Here is a 19534-nt window from a genome sequence, read left to right on the forward strand (position 1 = left end):
GGCAACTGCAGAAAGTAACACTCACCACCCAGGGAAGAGGCGCAGGGCAACTGCAGAAAGTAACACTCGCCACCCAGGGAAGAGGAGCAGGGCAACTGCAGAAAGTAACACTCGCCACTCGGGGAAGAGGCGCAGGGCAACTGCAGAAAGTAACACTCGCCACCCGGGAAAGAGGCGCAGAGCAACTGCAGAAAGTAACACTCACCACCCGGGGAAGAGGCACAGGGAAACTGCAGAAAGTAACACTCACCACCCGGGGAAGAGGCACAGGGAAACTGCAGAAAGTAACACTCGCCACCCGGGGAAGAGGCGCAGGGCAACTGCAGAAAGTAACACTCACCACCCGGGGAAGAGGCACAGGGAAACTGCAGAAAGTAACACTCGCCACCTGGGGAAGAGGCGCAGGGCAACTGCAGAAAGTAACACTCACCACCTGGGGAAGAGGCGCAGGGCAACTGCAGAAAGTAACACTCACCACCCGGGGAAGAGGCGCAGGGCAACTACAGAAAGTAACACTCGCCACCCGGGAAAGAGGCGCAGAGCAACTACAGAAAGCAACACTCACCACCCAGGGAAGAGGCGCAGGGCAACTACAGAAAGTAACACTCACCACCCGGGGAAGAGACGCAGAGCAACTACAGAAAGCAACACTCACCACCCGGGGAAGAGGCGCAGGGCAACTGCAGAAAGTAACACTCGCCACCAGGGGAAGAGGCGCAGGGCAACTACAGAAAGTAACACTCGCCACCCGGGGAAGAGGCGCAGAGCAACTACAGAAAGCAACACTCACCACCCAGGGAAGAGGAGCAGGGCAACTACAGAAAGTAACACTCGCCACCAGGGGAAGAGGCGCAGGGCAACTGCAGAAAGTAAAACTCGCCACCCAGGGAAGAGGCGCAGGGCAACTGCAGAAAGTAACACTCGCCACCCAGGGAAGAGGCGCAAGGCAACTGCAGAAAGTAACACTCGCCACCCGGGGAAGAGGCACAGAGCAACTGCAGAAAGTAACACTCACCACCCGGGGAAGAGGCGCAGAGCAACTGCAGAATGTAACACTCACCACCCGGGGAAGAGACGCAGGGCAACTGCAGAACGTAACACTCGCCACCCGGGGAAGAGACGCAGGGCAACTGCAGAACGTAACACTCGCCACCCGGGGAAGAGGCGCAGGGCAACTGCAGAAAGTAACACTCACCACCCGGGGAAGAGGCACAGGGAAACTGCAGAAAGCAACACTCGCCACCCAGGGAAGAGGCGCAGGGCAACTGCAGAACGTAACACTCGCCACCCAGGGAAGAGGCGCAGGGCAACTGCAGAAAGTAACACTCGCCACCCGGGGAAGAGGCGCAGGGCAACTACAGAAAGTAACACTCGCCACCCGGGAAAGAGGCGCAGAGCAACTACAGAAAGCAACACTCACCACCCAGGGAAGAGGCGCAGGGCAACTACAGAAAGTAACACTCACCACCCGGGGAAGAGACGCAGAGCAACTACAGAAAGCAACACTCACCACCCAGGGAAGAGGCGCAGGGCAACTGCAGAAAGTAACACTCGCCACCAGGGGAAGAGGCGCAGGGCAACTACAGAAAGTAACACTCGCCACCCGGGGAAGAGGCGCAGAGCAACTACAGAAAGCAACACTCACCACCCAGGGAAGAGGAGCAGGGCAACTACAGAAAGTAACACTCGCCACCAGGGGAAGAGGCGCAGGGCAACTGCAGAAAGTAAAACTCGCCACCCAGGGAAGAGGCGCAGGGCAACTGCAGAAAGTAACACTCGCCACCAGGGGAAGAGGCGCAGGGCAACTACAGAAAGTAACACTCGCCACCCGGGGAAGAGGCGCAGAGCAACTACAGAAAGCAACACTCACCACCCAGGGAAGAGGAGCAGGGCAACTACAGAAAGTAACACTCGCCACCAGGGGAAGAGGCGCAGGGCAACTGCAGAAAGTAAAACTCGCCACCCAGGGAAGAGGCGCAGGGCAACTGCAGAAAGTAACACTCGCCACCCAGGGAAGAGGCGCAAGGCAACTGCAGAAAGTAACACTCGCCACCCGGGGAAGAGGCACAGAGCAACTGCAGAAAGTAACACTCACCACCCGGGGAAGAGGCACAGAGCAACTGCAGAAAGTAACACTCACCACCCGGGGAAGAGGCGCAGAGCAACTGCAGAATGTAACACTCACCACCCGGGGAAGAGACGCAGGGCAACTGCAGAACGTAACACTCGCCACCCGGGGAAGAGACGCAGGGCAACTGCAGAACGTAACACTCGCCACCCGGGGAAGAGGCGCAGGGCAACTGCAGAACGTAACACTCGCCACCCGGGGAAGAGGCACAGGGAAACTGCAGAAAGCAACACTCGCCACCCAGGGAAGAGGCGCAGGGCAACTGCAGAACGTAACACTCGCCACCCGGGGAAGAGGCGCAGGGCAACTGCAGAAAGTAACACTCGCCACCCGGGGAAGAGGCGCAGGGCAACTGCAGAACGTAACACTCGCCTCCTGGGGAACCATGGAGCGCCGCTGGAACGGAGTCTGATCCTGGAATGAGAAACAAACAAAATTAAATGACAATGAACATAATAAGAGCGAGTCACGTAACGGTGTCCGGCAAAAAGTGCGCATATAATATGGATCCGTCTGCACAAGGCCCAGGACGGCTCCATCCGGCACAGCCGCAGAACGCCCGGCAGGCACTGTCACGGAGGAGGCGCAGATTAAGCCGGGGCTGCGATACCTGCCTGTTACTTGGACCATTGCCTTTAAGACAGAAATGGTCGGCTGACAATACAGGAGCACAGAACGGGTCACTCCGGATTCTGCCAGCGCCTGGCATCGGTCCCAGACAGGCTTTCACTGGCTTGTATCGTCTAAGCCTCATCTGATGCCTTTTTACAGTGTTCCCGCACACAGATGGGCACAAGCAGTTGCTCCAAAATGCCCAAAACAGATAAAACCAGGGAAAAAAAAATGGCACAGTGACAAAAGCTGAGGCTGGCGACAGGCGCTGGCACCCGGCCCTCATAGATCAGTCTCCGGTCATTGCAAAGAGGCAAAAAAAAAACACGCAGAAGATCAGCTTTTGGCTTTTCCTCCTCTCGCAGCCGATACCTTTGGGTCTCTGTGTTGGTCGGAGGTTTGGCGTCTGGACAGAGAACGGCGCTGGATCCTGCCGGGGATGGTGGATCTCGCAGTCGGTGACGTCACGGGCTGAGCTTGGAGGAAGCCCCATGCGCAGGACCAGCTGGCACAGGACTGCCGTTATTATTCTGACCACGGGGCGCCGCGAAACCAGAATTTACATTACAAAAAAACCCAAAATGGATCCAGTCACATTTGCTAAGTGTTCTTATATAAGCGGCACACGACGGAGCGCCTGACTCACCCTCCATTGTGCTCTATATTTCCTCCTTGGGGAATTAAGAGTTAAATCCACGCAGTCCAATCTGAGTCCGAACCCGGCAGGACGACAGCGGAAGGGGGCGTCGTGTGACGATGGACTCAGATGTACCCCATCAGGGACTCGGGGGGGGTTGGGGTTTAACCCTTAAAAGTCTAAGGTAGATTTAGAAGTAATCCTAAAAAACTGATCTACTCCAAGTACACGACGAAAGTCTCGGAAAACGTCCGAACCCGGAGAGGAAGGATGGAGCAAAGGAATGAGGGCGAGATATGTGTGGAGTCATCAGTGATGGCACACGACACCAGAAACGCCGGGAAACCGCAGCAAACCGTCTATTATATGCTCCACCGGGAAACACCGCAGCAAACCACACAGCAGGAGCACACCACCTATTATATGCTGCACCGGGAAACACCACAGCAAACCACACAGCAGGAGCACACCGCCTATTATATGCTGCACCCGAAACACCACAGCAAACCACACAGCAGGAGCACACCGCCTATTATATGCTGCACCCGAAACACCACAGCAAACCACACAGGAGCACACCGCCTATTATATGCTGCACCAGAAACCCCACAGCAAACCACACAGCAGGAGCACACCGCCTATTATATGCTGCACCCGAAACACCACAGCAAACCACACAGCAGGAGCACACCGCCTATTATATGCTGCACCGGGAAACACCACAGCAAACCACACAGCAGGAGCACACCGCCTATTATATGCTGCACCGGGAAACACCGCAGCAAACCACACAGCAGGAGCACACCGCCTATTATATGCTGCACCAGAAACACCACAGCAAACCACACAGCAGGAGCACACCGCCTATTATATGCTGCACCCGAAACACCACAGCAAACCACACAGGAGCACACCGCCTATTATATGCTGCACCAGAAACCCCACAGCAAACCACACAGCAGGAGCACACCGCCTATTATATGCTGCACCCGAAACACCACAGCAAACCACACAGCAGGAGCACACCGCCTATTATATGCTGCACCAGAAACACCGCAGCAAACCACACAGCAAGAGCACACCGTCTATTATATGCTGCACCAGAAACACCACAGCAAACCACACAGCAGGAGCACACCGTCTATTATATGCTGCACCAGAAACACCACAGCAAACCACACAGCAGGACCACACCGTCTATTATATGCTCCACCAGAAACACCACAGCAAACCACACAGCAGGAGCACACCGTCTATTATATACTGCACCAGAAACACCACAGCAAACCACACAGCAGGAGCACACCGCCTATTATATGCTGCACCCGAAACACCACAGCAAACCACACAGGAGCACACCGCCTATTATATGCTGCACCCGAAACACCACAGCAAACCACACAGCAGGAGCACACCGCCTATTATATGCTGCACCAGAAACACCGCAGCAAACCACACAGCAAGAGCACACCGCCTATTATATGCTGCACCCGAAACACCACAGCAAACCACACAGCAGGAGCACACCGCCTATTATATGCTGCACCAGAAACACCGCAGCAAACCACACAGCAAGAGCACACCGCCTATTATATGCTGCACCCGAAACACCACAGCAAACCACACAGCAGGAGCACACCGCCTATTATATGCTGCACCAGAAACACCGCAGCAAACCACACAGCAGGAGCACACCGTCTATTATATGCTCCACCGGGAAACACCACAGCAAACCACACAGCAGGAGCACACCGCCTATTATATGCTACACCAGAAACACCACAGCAAACCACACAGGAGCACACCGCCTATTATATGCTGCACCGGGAAACACCGCAGCAAACCACACAGCAGGAGCACACCGCCTATTATATGCTGCACCAGAAACACCACAGCAAACCACACAGCAGGAGCACACCGCCTATTATATACTGCACCGGGACACACCACAGCAAACCACACAGCAGGAGCACACCGCCTATTATATGCTCCACCGGGAAACACCACAGCAAACCACACAGGAGCACACCGTCTATTATATGCTCCACCGGGAAACACCACAGCAAACCACACAGCAGGAGCACACCGCCTATTATATGCTGCACCCGAAACACCACAGCAAACCACACAGCAGGAGCACACCGCCTATTATATGCTGCACCAGAAACACCACAGCAAACCACACAGCAGGAGCACACCGTCTATTATATGCTGCACCCGAAACACCACAGCAAACCACACAGCAGGAGCACACCGCCTATTATATGCTGCACCAGAAACACCACAGCAAACCACACAGCAGGAGCACACCGCCTATTATATGCTACACCAGAAACACCACAGCAAACCACACAGCAGAAGCACACCGCCTATTATATGCTGCACCAGAAACACCACAGCAAACCACACAGCAGGAGCACACCGTCTATTATATGCTGCACCAGAAACACCACAGCAAACCACACAGCAGGAGCACACCGTCTATTATATGCTCCACCAGAAACACCACAGCAAACCACACAGCAGGAGCACACCGCCTATTATATGCTGCACCAGAAACACCACAGCAAACCACACAGCAGGAGCACACCACCTATTATATGCTGCACCAGAAACACCACAGCAAACCACACAGCAGGAGCACACCACCTATTATATGCTGCACCAGAAACACCACAGCAAACCACACAGCAGGAGCACACCGCCTATTATATGCTGCACCAGAAACACCACAGCAAACCACACAGCAGGAGCACACCGCCTATTATATGCTGCACCAGAAACACCACAGCAAACCACACAGCAGGAGCACACCGCCTATTATATGCTCCACCGGGAAACACCACAGCAAACCACACAGCAGGAGCACACCGTCTATTATATGCTGCACCAGAAACACCACAGCAAACCACACAGCAGGAGCACACCGTCTATTATATGCTGCACCGGGAAACACCACAGCAAACCACACAGCAGGAGCACACCGCCTATTATATGCTACACCAGAAACACCACAGCAAACCACACAGCAGGAGCACACCGTCTATTATATGCTCCACCCGAAACACCACAGCAAACCACACAGCAGGAGCACACCGCCTATTATATGCTGCACCAGAAACACCACAGCAAACCACACAGCAAGAGCACACCGTCTATTATATGCTGCACCAGAAACACCACAGCAAACCACACAGCAGGAGCACACCGCCTATTATATGCTGCACCAGAAACACCGCAGCAAACCACACAGCAGGAGCACACCGTCTATTATATGCTGCACCAGAAACACCACAGCAAACCACACAGCAGGAGCACACCGCCTATTATATGCTGCACCGGAAACACCACAGCAAACCACACAGCAGGAGCACACCGCCTATTATATGCTCCACCGGGAAACACCGCAGCAATCCACACAGCAGGAGCACACCGCCTATTATATGCTGCACCAGAAACACCACAGCAAACCACACAGCAGGAGCACACCGTCTATTATATGCTCCACCCGAAACACCACAGCAAACCACACAGCAGGAGCACACCGCCTATTATATGCTGCACCAGAAACACCACAGCAAACCACACAGCAGGAGCACACCGTCTATTATATGCTGCACCAGAAACACCACAGCAAACCACACAGCAGGAGCACACCGCCTATTATATGCTGCACCAGAAACACCACAGCAAACCACACAGCAGGAGCACACCGTCTATTATATGCTGCACCAGAAACACCACAGCAAACCACACAGCAGGAGCACACCGTCTATTATATGCTGCACCAGAAACACCACAGCAAACCACACAGCAGGAGCACACCGTCTATTATATGCTGCACCAGAAACACCACAGCAAACCACACAGCAGGAGCACACCGCCTATTATATGCTGCACCGGAAACACCACAGCAAACCACACAGCAGGAGCACACCGTCTATTATATGCTCCACCCGAAACACCACAGCAAACCACACAGCAGGAGCACACCGTCTATTATATGCTCCACCAGAAACACCACAGCAAACCACACAGCAGGAGCACACCGTCTATTATATGCTGCACCCGAAACACCACAGCAAACCACACAGCAGGAGCACACCGTCTATTATATGCTGCACCAGAAACACCACAGCAAACCACACAGCAGGAGCACACCGCCTATTATATGCTGCACCAGAAACACCACAGCAAACCACACAGCAGGAGCACACCGCCTATTATATGCTCCACCAGAAACACCACAGCAAACCACACAGCAGGAGCACACCGCCTATTATATGCTGCACCAGAAACACCGCAGCAAACCACACAGCAGGAGCACACCGCCTATTATATGCTCCACCGGGAAACACCACAGCAAACCACACAGCAGGAGCACACCGCCTATTATATGCTCCACCGGGAAACACCGCAGCAATCCACACAGCAGGAGCACACCGCCTATTATATGCTGCACCAGAAACACCACAGCAAACCACACAGCAGGAGCACACCGTCTATTATATGCTCCACCCGAAACACCACAGCAAACCACACAGCAGGAGCACACCGCCTATTATATGCTGCACCAGAAACACCACAGCAAACCACACAGCAGGAGCACACCGTCTATTATATGCTGCACCAGAAACACCACAGCAAACCACACAGCAGGAGCACACCGCCTATTATATGCTGCACCAGAAACACCACAGCAAACCACACAGCAGGAGCACACCGTCTATTATATGCTGCACCAGAAACACCACAGCAAACCACACAGCAGGAGCACACCGTCTATTATATGCTGCACCAGAAACACCACAGCAAACCACACAGCAGGAGCACACCGTCTATTATATGCTGCACCAGAAACACCACAGCAAACCACACAGCAGGAGCACACCGTCTATTATATGCTGCACCGGGAAACACCGCAGCAAACCACACAGCAGAAGCACACCGCCTATTATATGCTGCACCAGAAACACCACAGCAAACCACACAGCCGGAGCACACCGTCTATTATATGCTGCACCAGAAACACCACAGCAAACCACACAGCAGGAGCACACCGCCTATTATATGCTCCACCAGAAACACCACAGCAAACCACACAGCAGGAGCACACCGTCTATTATATGCTCCACCCGAAACACCACAGCAAACCACACAGCAGGAGCACACCGTCTATTATATGCTCCACCAGAAACACCACAGCAAACCACACAGCAGGAGCACACCGTCTATTATATGCTGCACCCGAAACACCACAGCAAACCACACAGCAGGAGCACACCGTCTATTATATGCTGCACCAGAAACACCACAGCAAACCACACAGCAGGAGCACACCGCCTATTATATGCTGCACCAGAAACACCACAGCAAACCACACAGCAGGAGCACACCGCCTATTATATGCTCCACCAGAAACACCACAGCAAACCACACAGCAGGAGCACACCGCCTATTATATGCTGCACCAGAAACACCGCAGCAAACCACACAGCAGGAGCACACCGCCTATTATATGCTCCACCGGGAAACACCACAGCAAACCACACAGCAGGAGCACACCGCCTATTATATGCTCCACCGGGAAACACCACAGCAATCCACACAGCAGGAGCACACCGTCTATTATATGCTCCACCAGAAACACCACAGCAAACCACACAGCAGGAGCACACCGCCTATTATATGCTGCACCAGAAACACCACAGCAAACCACACAGCAGGAGCACACCGCCTATTATATGCTGCACCAGAAACACCACAGCAAACCACACAGCAGGAGCACACCGCCTATTATATGCTGCACCGGGAAACACCACAGCAAACCACACAGCAGGAGCACACCGCCTATTATATGCTGCACCGGGAAACACCACAGCAAACCACACAGCAGGAGCACACCGTCTATTATATGCTGCACCCGAAACAAAACAACAAACCACACAGCAGGAGCACACCGTCTATTATATGCTGCACCCGAAACACCACAGCAAACCACACAGCAGGAGCACACCGCCTATTATATGCTCCACCGGGAAACACCACAGCAAACCACACAGCAGGAGCACACCGTCTATTATATGCTGCACCCGAAACAAAACAACAAACCACACAGCAGGAGCACACCGCCTATTATATGCTGCACCAGAAACACCGCAGCAAACCACACAGCAGGAGCACACCGCCTATTATATGCTGCACCCGAAACACCACAGCAAACCACACAGCAGAAGCACACCGCCTATTATATGCTGCACCAGAAACACCACAGCAAACCACACAGCAGGAGCACACCGTCTATTATATGCTCCACCGGGAACACTACAGCAAACCACACAGCAGAAGCACACCGCCTATTATATGCTGCAGCAGAAACACCACAGCAAACCACACAGCAGGAGCACACCGCCTATTATATTCTGCAGCAGAAACACCACAGCAAACCACACAGCAGGAGCACACCGCCTATTATATGCTGCACCAGAAACACCACAGCAAACCACACAGCAGGAGCACACCGTCTATTATATGCTGCACCAGAAACACCGCAGCAAACCACACTGCAGGAGCACACCGCCTATTATATGCTGCACCAGAAACACCGCAGCAAACCACACAGCAGGAGCACACCGCCTATTATATACTGCACCCGAAACACCACAGCAAACCACACAGCAGGAGCACACCGCCTATTATATACTGCACCAGAAACACCGCAGCAAACCACACAGCAGGAGCACACCACCTATTATATGCTGCACCGGGAAACACCGCAGCAAACCACACAGCAGGAGCACACCGCCTATTATATGCTCCACCGGGAAACACCACAGCAAACCACACAGGAGCACACCGTCTATTATATGCTCCACCGGGAAACACCACAGCAAACCACACAGCAGGAGCACACCGCCTATTATATGCTCCACCGGGAAACACCGCAGCAAACCACACAGCAGGAGCACACCGCCTATTATATGCTCCACCGGGAAACACCGCAGCAAACCACACAGCAGGAGCACACCGTCTATTATATGCTGCACCAGAAACACCACAGCAAACCACACAGCAGGAGCACACCGCCTATTATATGCTACACCAGAAACACCACAGCAAACCACACAGCAGGAGCACACCGCCTATTATATGCTCCACCAGAAACACCACAGCAAACCACACAGCAGGAGCACACCGCCTATTATATGCTACACCAGAAACACCACAGCAAACCACACAGCAGGAGCACACCGCCTATTATATGCTGCACCGGGAAACACCACAGCAAACCACACAGCAGGAGCACACCGTCTATTATATGCTGCACCAGAAACACCACAGCAAACCACACAGCAGGAGCACACCGCCTATTATATGCTGCACCCAAAACACCACAGCAAACCACACAGCAGGAGCACACCGTCTATTATATGCTGCACCAGAAACACCACAGCAAACCACACAGCAGGAGCACACCGCCTATTATATGCTGCACCCAAAACACCACAGCAAACCACACAGCAGGAGCACACCGTCTATTATATGCTGCACCGGGAAACACCGCAGCAAACCACACAGCAGGAGCACACCGTCTATTATATGCTCCACCAGAAACACCACAGCAAACCACACAGCAGGAGCACACCGCCTATTATATGCTGCACCAGAAACACCACAGCAATCCACACAGCAGGAGCACACCGCCTATTATATGCTGCACCCGAAACACCACAGCAAACCACACAGCAGGAGCACACCGCCTATTATATGCTACACCAGAAACACCACAGCAAACCACACAGCAAGAGCACACCGCCTATTATATGCTGCACCGGGAAACACCGCAGCAAACCACACAGCAGGAGCACACCGCCTATTATATGCTCCACCGGGAAACACCACAGCAAACCACACAGGAGCACACCGTCTATTATATGCTCCACCGGGAAACACCACAGCAAACCACACAGCAGGAGCACACCGCCTATTATATGCTGCACCAGAAACACCACAGCAAACCACACAGCAGGAGCACACCGCCTATTATATGCTGCACCGGGAAACACCACAGCAAACCACACAGCAGGAGCACACCGTCTATTATATACTGCACCGGGAAACACCGCAGCAATCCACACAGCAGGAGCACACCGCCTATTATATGCTCCACCGGGAAACACCACAGCAATCCACACAGCAGGAGCACACCGTCTATTATATGCTCCACCGGGAAACACCACAGCAAACCACACAGGAGCACACCGCCTATTATATACTGCACCCGAAACACCACAGCAAACCACACAGCAGGAGCACACCGTCTATTATATGCTGCACCAGAAACACCACAGCAAACCACACAGCAGGAGCACACCGCCTATTATATGCTGCACCAGAAACACCACAGCAAACCACACAGCAGGAGCACACCGCCTATTATATGCTGCACCAGAAACACCACAGCAAACCACACAGCAGGAGCACACCGTCTATTATATGCTCCACCGGGAAACACCGCAGCAAACCACACAGCAGGAGCACACCGCCTATTATATACTGCACCCGAAACACCACAGCAAACCACACAGCAGGAGCACACCGCCTATTATATGCTCCACCGGGAAACACCACAGCAAACCACACAGCAAGAGCACACCGCCTATTATATGCTGCACCGGGAAACACCGCAGCAAACCACACAGCAGGAGCACACCGCCTATTATATGCTGCACCCGAAACACCACAGCAAACCACACAGCAGGAGCACACCGTCTATTATATGCTACACCAGAAACACCACAGCAAACCACACAGCAGGAGCACACCGCCTATTATATGCTGCACCAGAAAAACCGCAGCAAACCACACAGCAGGAGCACACCGCCTATTATATGCTCCACCGGGAAACACCACAGCAAACCACACAGGAGCACACCGTCTATTATATGCTCCACCGGGAAACACCACAGCAAACCACACAGCAGGAGCACACCGCCTATTATATACTGCACCGGGAAACACCGCAGCAATCCACACAGCAGGAGCACACCGCCTATTATATGCTGCACCCGAAACACCACAGCAAACCACACAGCAGGAGCACACCGTCTATTATATGCTGCACCGGAAACACCACAGCAAACCACACAGCAGGAGCACACCACCTATTATATGCTGCACCAGAAACACCACAGCAAACCACACAGCAGAAGCACACCGTCTATTATATGCTGCACCGGGAAACACCACAGCAAACCACACAGCAGGAGCACACCGCCTATTATATGCTCCACCAGAAACACCACAGCAAACCACACAGCAGGAGCACACCGCCTATTATATGCTGCACCGGGAAACACCACAGCAAACCACACAGCAGAAGCACACCGTCTATTATATGCTGCACCGGGAAACACCACAGCAAACCACACAGCAGGAGCACACCGCCTATTATATGCTCCACCAGAAACACCACAGCAAACCACACAGCAAGAGCACACCGCCTATTATATGCTACACCAGAAACACCACAGCAAACCACACAGCAGGAGCACACCGCCTATTATATGCTGCACCAGAAACACCACAGCAAACCACACAGCAGGAGCACACCGCCTATTATATGCTGCACCCGAAACACCACAGCAAACCACACAGCAGGAGCACACCGTCTATTATATGCTGCACCAGAAACACCACAGCAAACCACACAGCAGGAGCACACCGTCTATTATATGCTGCACCAGAAACACCACAGCAAACCACACAGGAGCACACCGCCTATTATATGCTGCACCCGAAACACCACAGCAAACCACACAGCAGGAGCACACCGCCTATTATATGCAGCACCCGAAACACCACAGCAAACCACACAGCAGGAGCACACCGTCTATTATATGCTGCACCGGGAAACACCACAGCAAACCACACAGCAGGAGCACACCGTCTATTATATGCTCCACCGGGAAACACCACAGCAAACCACACAGCAGGAGCACACCGCCTATTATATGCTGCACCAGAAACACCACAGCAAACCACACAACAGGAGCACACCGCCTATTATATGCTCCACCGGGAAACACCACAGCAAACCACACAGCAGGAGCACACCGTCTATTATATGCTGCACCCGAAACACCACAGCAAACCACACAACAGGAGCACACCGCCTATTATATGCTCCACCGGGAAACACCACAGCAAACCACACAGCAGGAGCACACCGCCTATTATATGCTGCACCCGAAACACCACAGCAAACCACACAGCAGGAGCACACCGCCTATTATATGCTGCACCAGAAACACCACAGCAAACCACACAGCAGGAGCACACCGCCTATTATATGCTGCACCAGAAACACCACAGCAAACCACACAGCAGGAGCACACCGCCTATTATATGCTCCACCGGGAAACACCACAGCAAACCACACAGCAGGAGCACACCGCCTATTATATGCTCCACCGGGAAACACCACAGCAAACCACACAGCAGGAGCACACCGCCTATTATATGCTGCACCCGAAACACCACAGCAAACCACACAGCAGGAGCACACCGCCTATTATATGCTGCACCAGAAACACCACAGCAAACCACACAGCAGGAGCACACCGCCTATTATATGCTGCACCCGAAACACCACAGCAAACCACACAGCAGGAGCACACCGTCTATTATATGCTGCACCAGAAACACCACAGCAAACCACACAGCAGGAGCACACCGTCTATTATATGCTGCACCAGAAACACCACAGCAAACCACACAGGAGCACACCGCCTATTATATGCTGCACCCGAAACACCACAGCAAACCACACAGCAGGAGCACACCGCCTATTATATGCAGCACCCGAAACACCACAGCAAACCACACAGCAGGAGCACACCGTCTATTATATGCTGCACCGGGAAACACCACAGCAAACCACACAGCAGGAGCACACCGTCTATTATATGCTCCACCGGGAAACACCACAGCAAACCACACAGCAGGAGCACACCGCCTATTATATGCTGCACCAGAAACACCACAGCAAACCACACAACAGGAGCACACCGCCTATTATATGCTCCACCGGGAAACACCACAGCAAACCACACAGCAGGAGCACACCGTCTATTATATGCTGCACCCGAAACACCACAGCAAACCACACAACAGGAGCACACCGCCTATTATATGCTCCACCGGGAAACACCACAGCAAACCACACAGCAGGAGCACACCGTCTATTATATGCTGCACCAGAAACACCGCAGCAAACCACACAGCAGGAGCACACCGCCTATTATATGCTGCACCAGAAACACCACAGCAAACCACACAGCAGGAGCACACCGTCTATTATATGCTGCACCAGAAACACCACAGCAAACCACACAGCAGGAGCACACCGCCTATTATATGCTCCACCAGAAACACCACAGCAAACCACACAGCAGGAGCACACCGCCTATTATATGCTGCACCAGAAACACCACAGCAAACCACACAGCAGGAGCACACCGCCTATTATATGCTCCACCGGGAAACACCACAGCAAACCACACAGCAGGAGCACACCGCCTATTATATGCTCCACCGGGAAACACCACAGCAAACCACACAGCAGGAGCACACCGCCTATTATATGCTGCACCCGAAACACCACAGCAAACCACACAGCAGGAGCACACCGCCTATTATATGCTGCACCAGAAACACCACAGCAAACCACACAGCAGGAGCACACCGCCTATTATATGCTGCACCAGAAACACCACAGCAAACCACACAGCAGGAGCACACCGCCTATTATATGCTCCACCGGGAAACACCACAGCAAACCACACAGCAGGAGCACACCGCCTATTATATGCTCCACCGGGAAACACCACAGCAAACCACACAGCAGGAGCACACCGCCTATTATATGCTGCACTAGAAACACCACAGCAAACCACACAGCAGGAGCACACCGCCTATTATATGCTGCACCAGAAACACCACAGCAAACCACACAGCAGGAGCACACCGCCTATTATATGCTCCACCCGAAACACAACAGCAAACCACACAGCAGGAGCACACCGTCTATTATATGCTGCACTAGAAACACCACAGCAAACCACACAGCAGGAGCACACCGCCTATTATATGCTCCACCAGAAACACCACAGCAAACCACACAGCAGGAGCACACCGTCTATTATATGCTCCACCGGGAAACACCGCAGCAAACCACACAGCAGGAGCACACCGTCTATTATATGCTGCACCGGAAACACCACAGCAAACCACACAGCAGGAGCACACCGTCTATTATATGCTGCACCAGAAACACCACAGCAAACCACACAGCAGGAGCACACCGTCTATTATATGCTGCACCCAAAACACCACAGCAAACCACACAGCAGGAGCACACCGTCTATTATATGCTGCACCAGAAACACCACAGCAAACCACACAGCAGGAGCACACCGCCTATTATATGCTCCACCAGAAACACCACAGCAAACCACACAGCAGGAGCACACCGCCTATTATATACTGCACCAGAAACACCACAGCAAACCACACAGGAGCACACCGTCTATTATATGCTCCACCGGGAAACACCGCAGCAAACCACACAGCAGGAGCACACCGCCTATTATAAGCTCCACCGGGAAACACCACAGCAAACCACACAGCAGGAGCACACCGCCTATTATATGCTGCACCAGAAACACCACAGCAAACCACACAGGAGCACACCGCCTATTATATGCTCCACCGGGAAACACCACAGCAAACCACACAGCAGGAGCACACCGTCTATTATATGCTGCACCGGAAACACCACAGCAAACCACACAGCAGGAGCACACCGTCTATTATATGCTGCACCCAAAACACCACAGCAAACCACACAGCAGGAGCACACCGCCTATTATATGCTGCACCAGAAACACCACAGCAAACCACACAGCAGGAGCACACCGCCTATTATATGCTCCACCGGGAAACACCACAGCAAACCACACAGCAGGAGCACACCGTCTATTATATGCTGCACCAGAAACACCACAGCAAACCACACAGCAGGAGCACACCGCCTATTATATGCTGCACCAGAAACACCACAGCAAACCACACAGCAGGAGCACACCGTCTATTATATGCTCCACCAGAAACACCACAGCAAACCACACAGCAGGAGCACACCGTCTATTATATGCTGCACCAGAAACACCACAGCAAACCACACAGCAGGAGCACACCGCCTATTATATGCTGCACCCGAAACACCACAACAAACCACACAGCAGGAGCACACCGCCTATTATATGCTGCACCCGAAACACCACAGCAAACCACACAGCAGGAGCACACCGTCTATTATATGCTGCACCCGAAACACCACAGCAAACCACACAGCAGGAGCACACCGCCTATTATATGCTGCACCAGAAACACCACAGCAAACCACACAGCAGGAGCACACCGTCTATTATATGCTACACCAGAAACACCACAGTAAACCACACAGCAGGAGCACACCGTCTATTATATGCTCCACCAGAAACACCACAGCAAACCACACAGCAGGAGCACACCGCCTATTATATGCTGCACCGGGAAACACCACAGCAAACCACACAGCAGGAGCACACCGTCTATTATATGCTGCACCAGAAACACCACAGCAAACCACACAGCAGGAGCACACCGTCTATTATATGCTGCACCAGAAACACCACAGCAAACCACACAGCAGGAGCACACCGTCTATTATATGCTGCACCAGAAACACCACAGCAAACCACACAGCAGGAGCACACCACCTATTATATGCTCCACCGGGAAACACCACAGCAAACCACACAGCAGGAGCACACCGCCTATTATATGCTACACCAGAAACACCACAGCAAACCACACAGCAGAAGCACACCGCCTATTATATGCTGCACCGGGAAACACCACAGCAAACCACACAGCAGGAGCACACCGTCTATTATATGCTCCACCAGAAACACCACAGCAAACCACACAGCAGCAGCACACCGTCTATTATATGCTGCACCAGAAACACCACAGCAAACCACACAGCAGGAGCACACCGTCTATTATATGCTGCACCGGGAAACACCACAGCAAACCACACAGCAGGAGCACACCGCCTATTATATGCTGCACCGGGAAACACCACAGCAAACCACACAGCAGGAGCACACCGTCTATTATATGCTGCACCGGGAAACACCACAGCAAACCACACAGCAGGAGCACACCGCCTATTATATGCTGCACCAGAAACACCGCAGCAAACCACACAGCAGGAGCACACCGCCTATTATATGCTGCACCAGAAACACCACAGAAAACCACACAGCAGGAGCACACCGCCTATTATATGCTGCACCAAGAAACACCACAGCAAACCACACAGCAGGAGCACACCGCCTATTATATGCTCCACCAGAAACACCACAGCAAACCACACAGCAGGAGCACACCGCCTATTATATGCTACACCGGAAACACCGCAGCAAACCACACAGCAAGAGCACACCGCCTATTATATGCTCCACCCGAAACACCACAACAAACCACACAGCAGGAGCACACCGCCTATTATATACTGCACCAGAAACACCACAGCAAACCACACAGCAGGAGCACACCGTCTATTATATGCTGCACCGGGAAACACCGCAGCAAACCACACAGCAGGAGAACACCGCCTATTATATGCTCCACCCGAAACACCACAGCAAACCACACAGCAGGAGCACACCGCCTATTATATGCTGCACCAGAAACACCACAGCAAACCACACAGCAGGAGCACACCGTCTATTATATGCTGCACCGGGAAACACCGCAGCAAACCACACAGCAGGAGCACACCGCCTATTATATGCTCCACCGGAAACACCACAGCAAACCACACAGCAGGAGCACACCGCCTATTATATGCTGCACCAGAAACACCACAGCAAACCACACAGCAGAAGCACACCGCCTATTATATGCTGCACCGGGAAACACCACAGCAAACCACACAGCAGGAGCACACCGCCTATTATATGCTGCACCAGAAACACCACAGCAAACCACACAGCAGGAGCACACCGTCTATTATATGCTGCACCGGGAAACACCACAGCAAACCACACAGCAGGAGCACACCGCCTATTATATGCTACACCAGAAACACCACAGCAAACCACACAGCAGGAGCACACCGCCTATTATATGCTGCACCGGGAAACACCACAGCAAACCACACAGCAGGAGCACACCGCCTATTATATGCTCCACCAGAAACACCACAGCAAACCACACAGCAGGAGCACACCGCCTATTATATGCTGCACCGGGAAACACCACAGCAAACCACACAGCAGGAGCACACCGCCTATTATATGCTGCACCGGGAAACACCACAGCAAACCACACAGCAGGAGCACACCGCCTATTATATGCTGCACCTGAAACACCACAGCAAACCACACAGCAGGAGCACACCGCCTATTATATGCTGCACCCGAAACACCACAGCAAACCACACAGCAGGAGCACACCGCCTATTATATGCTGCACCAGAAACACCACAGCAAACCACACAGCAGGAGCACACCGCCTATTATATGCTCCACCGGGAAACACCACAGCAAACCACACAGCAGGAGCACACCGTCTATTATATGCTCCACCAGAAACACCACAGCAAACCACACAGCAGGAGCACACCGCCTATTATATGCTGCACCCGAAACACCACAGCAAACCACACAGCAGGAGCACACCGCCTATTATATGCTGCACCAGAAACACCACAGCAAACCACACAGCAGGAGCACACCGTCTATTATATGCTGCACCGGGAAACACCACAGCAAACCACACAGCAGGAGCACACCGCCTATTATATGCTGCACCAGAAACACCGCAGCAAACCACACAGCAGGAGCACACCGCCTATTATATGCTGCACCGGGAAACACCGCAGCAAACCACACAGCAGGAGCACACCGTCTATTATATGCTGCACCAGAAACACCACAGCAAACCACACAGCAGGAGCACACCGTCTATTATATGCTGCACCGGGAAACACCACAGCAAACCACACAGCAGGAGCACACCGCCTATTATATGCTCCACCAGAA

General features: G+C 52.9%; 1 long non-coding RNA gene across 1 annotated transcript in view; it reads right to left on the reverse strand.

Moving 5' to 3' along the window:
* Positions 1-2457: 2457 nt before the first annotated feature.
* Positions 2458-19534, reverse strand: part of LOC142249057 (uncharacterized) — a 57679-nt gene continuing 40602 nt past the window's right edge. The window contains exon 4 of the long non-coding RNA XR_012724983.1: positions 2458-2542. This is a non-coding gene — a long non-coding RNA (uncharacterized LOC142249057). The remainder of the gene's footprint in view (positions 2543-19534) is intronic.

The sequence above is a fragment of the Anomaloglossus baeobatrachus genome, chromosome 8, assembly GCF_048569485.1.
Source record: "Anomaloglossus baeobatrachus isolate aAnoBae1 chromosome 8, aAnoBae1.hap1, whole genome shotgun sequence".
NCBI lineage: Eukaryota > Metazoa > Chordata > Amphibia > Anura > Aromobatidae > Anomaloglossus > Anomaloglossus baeobatrachus.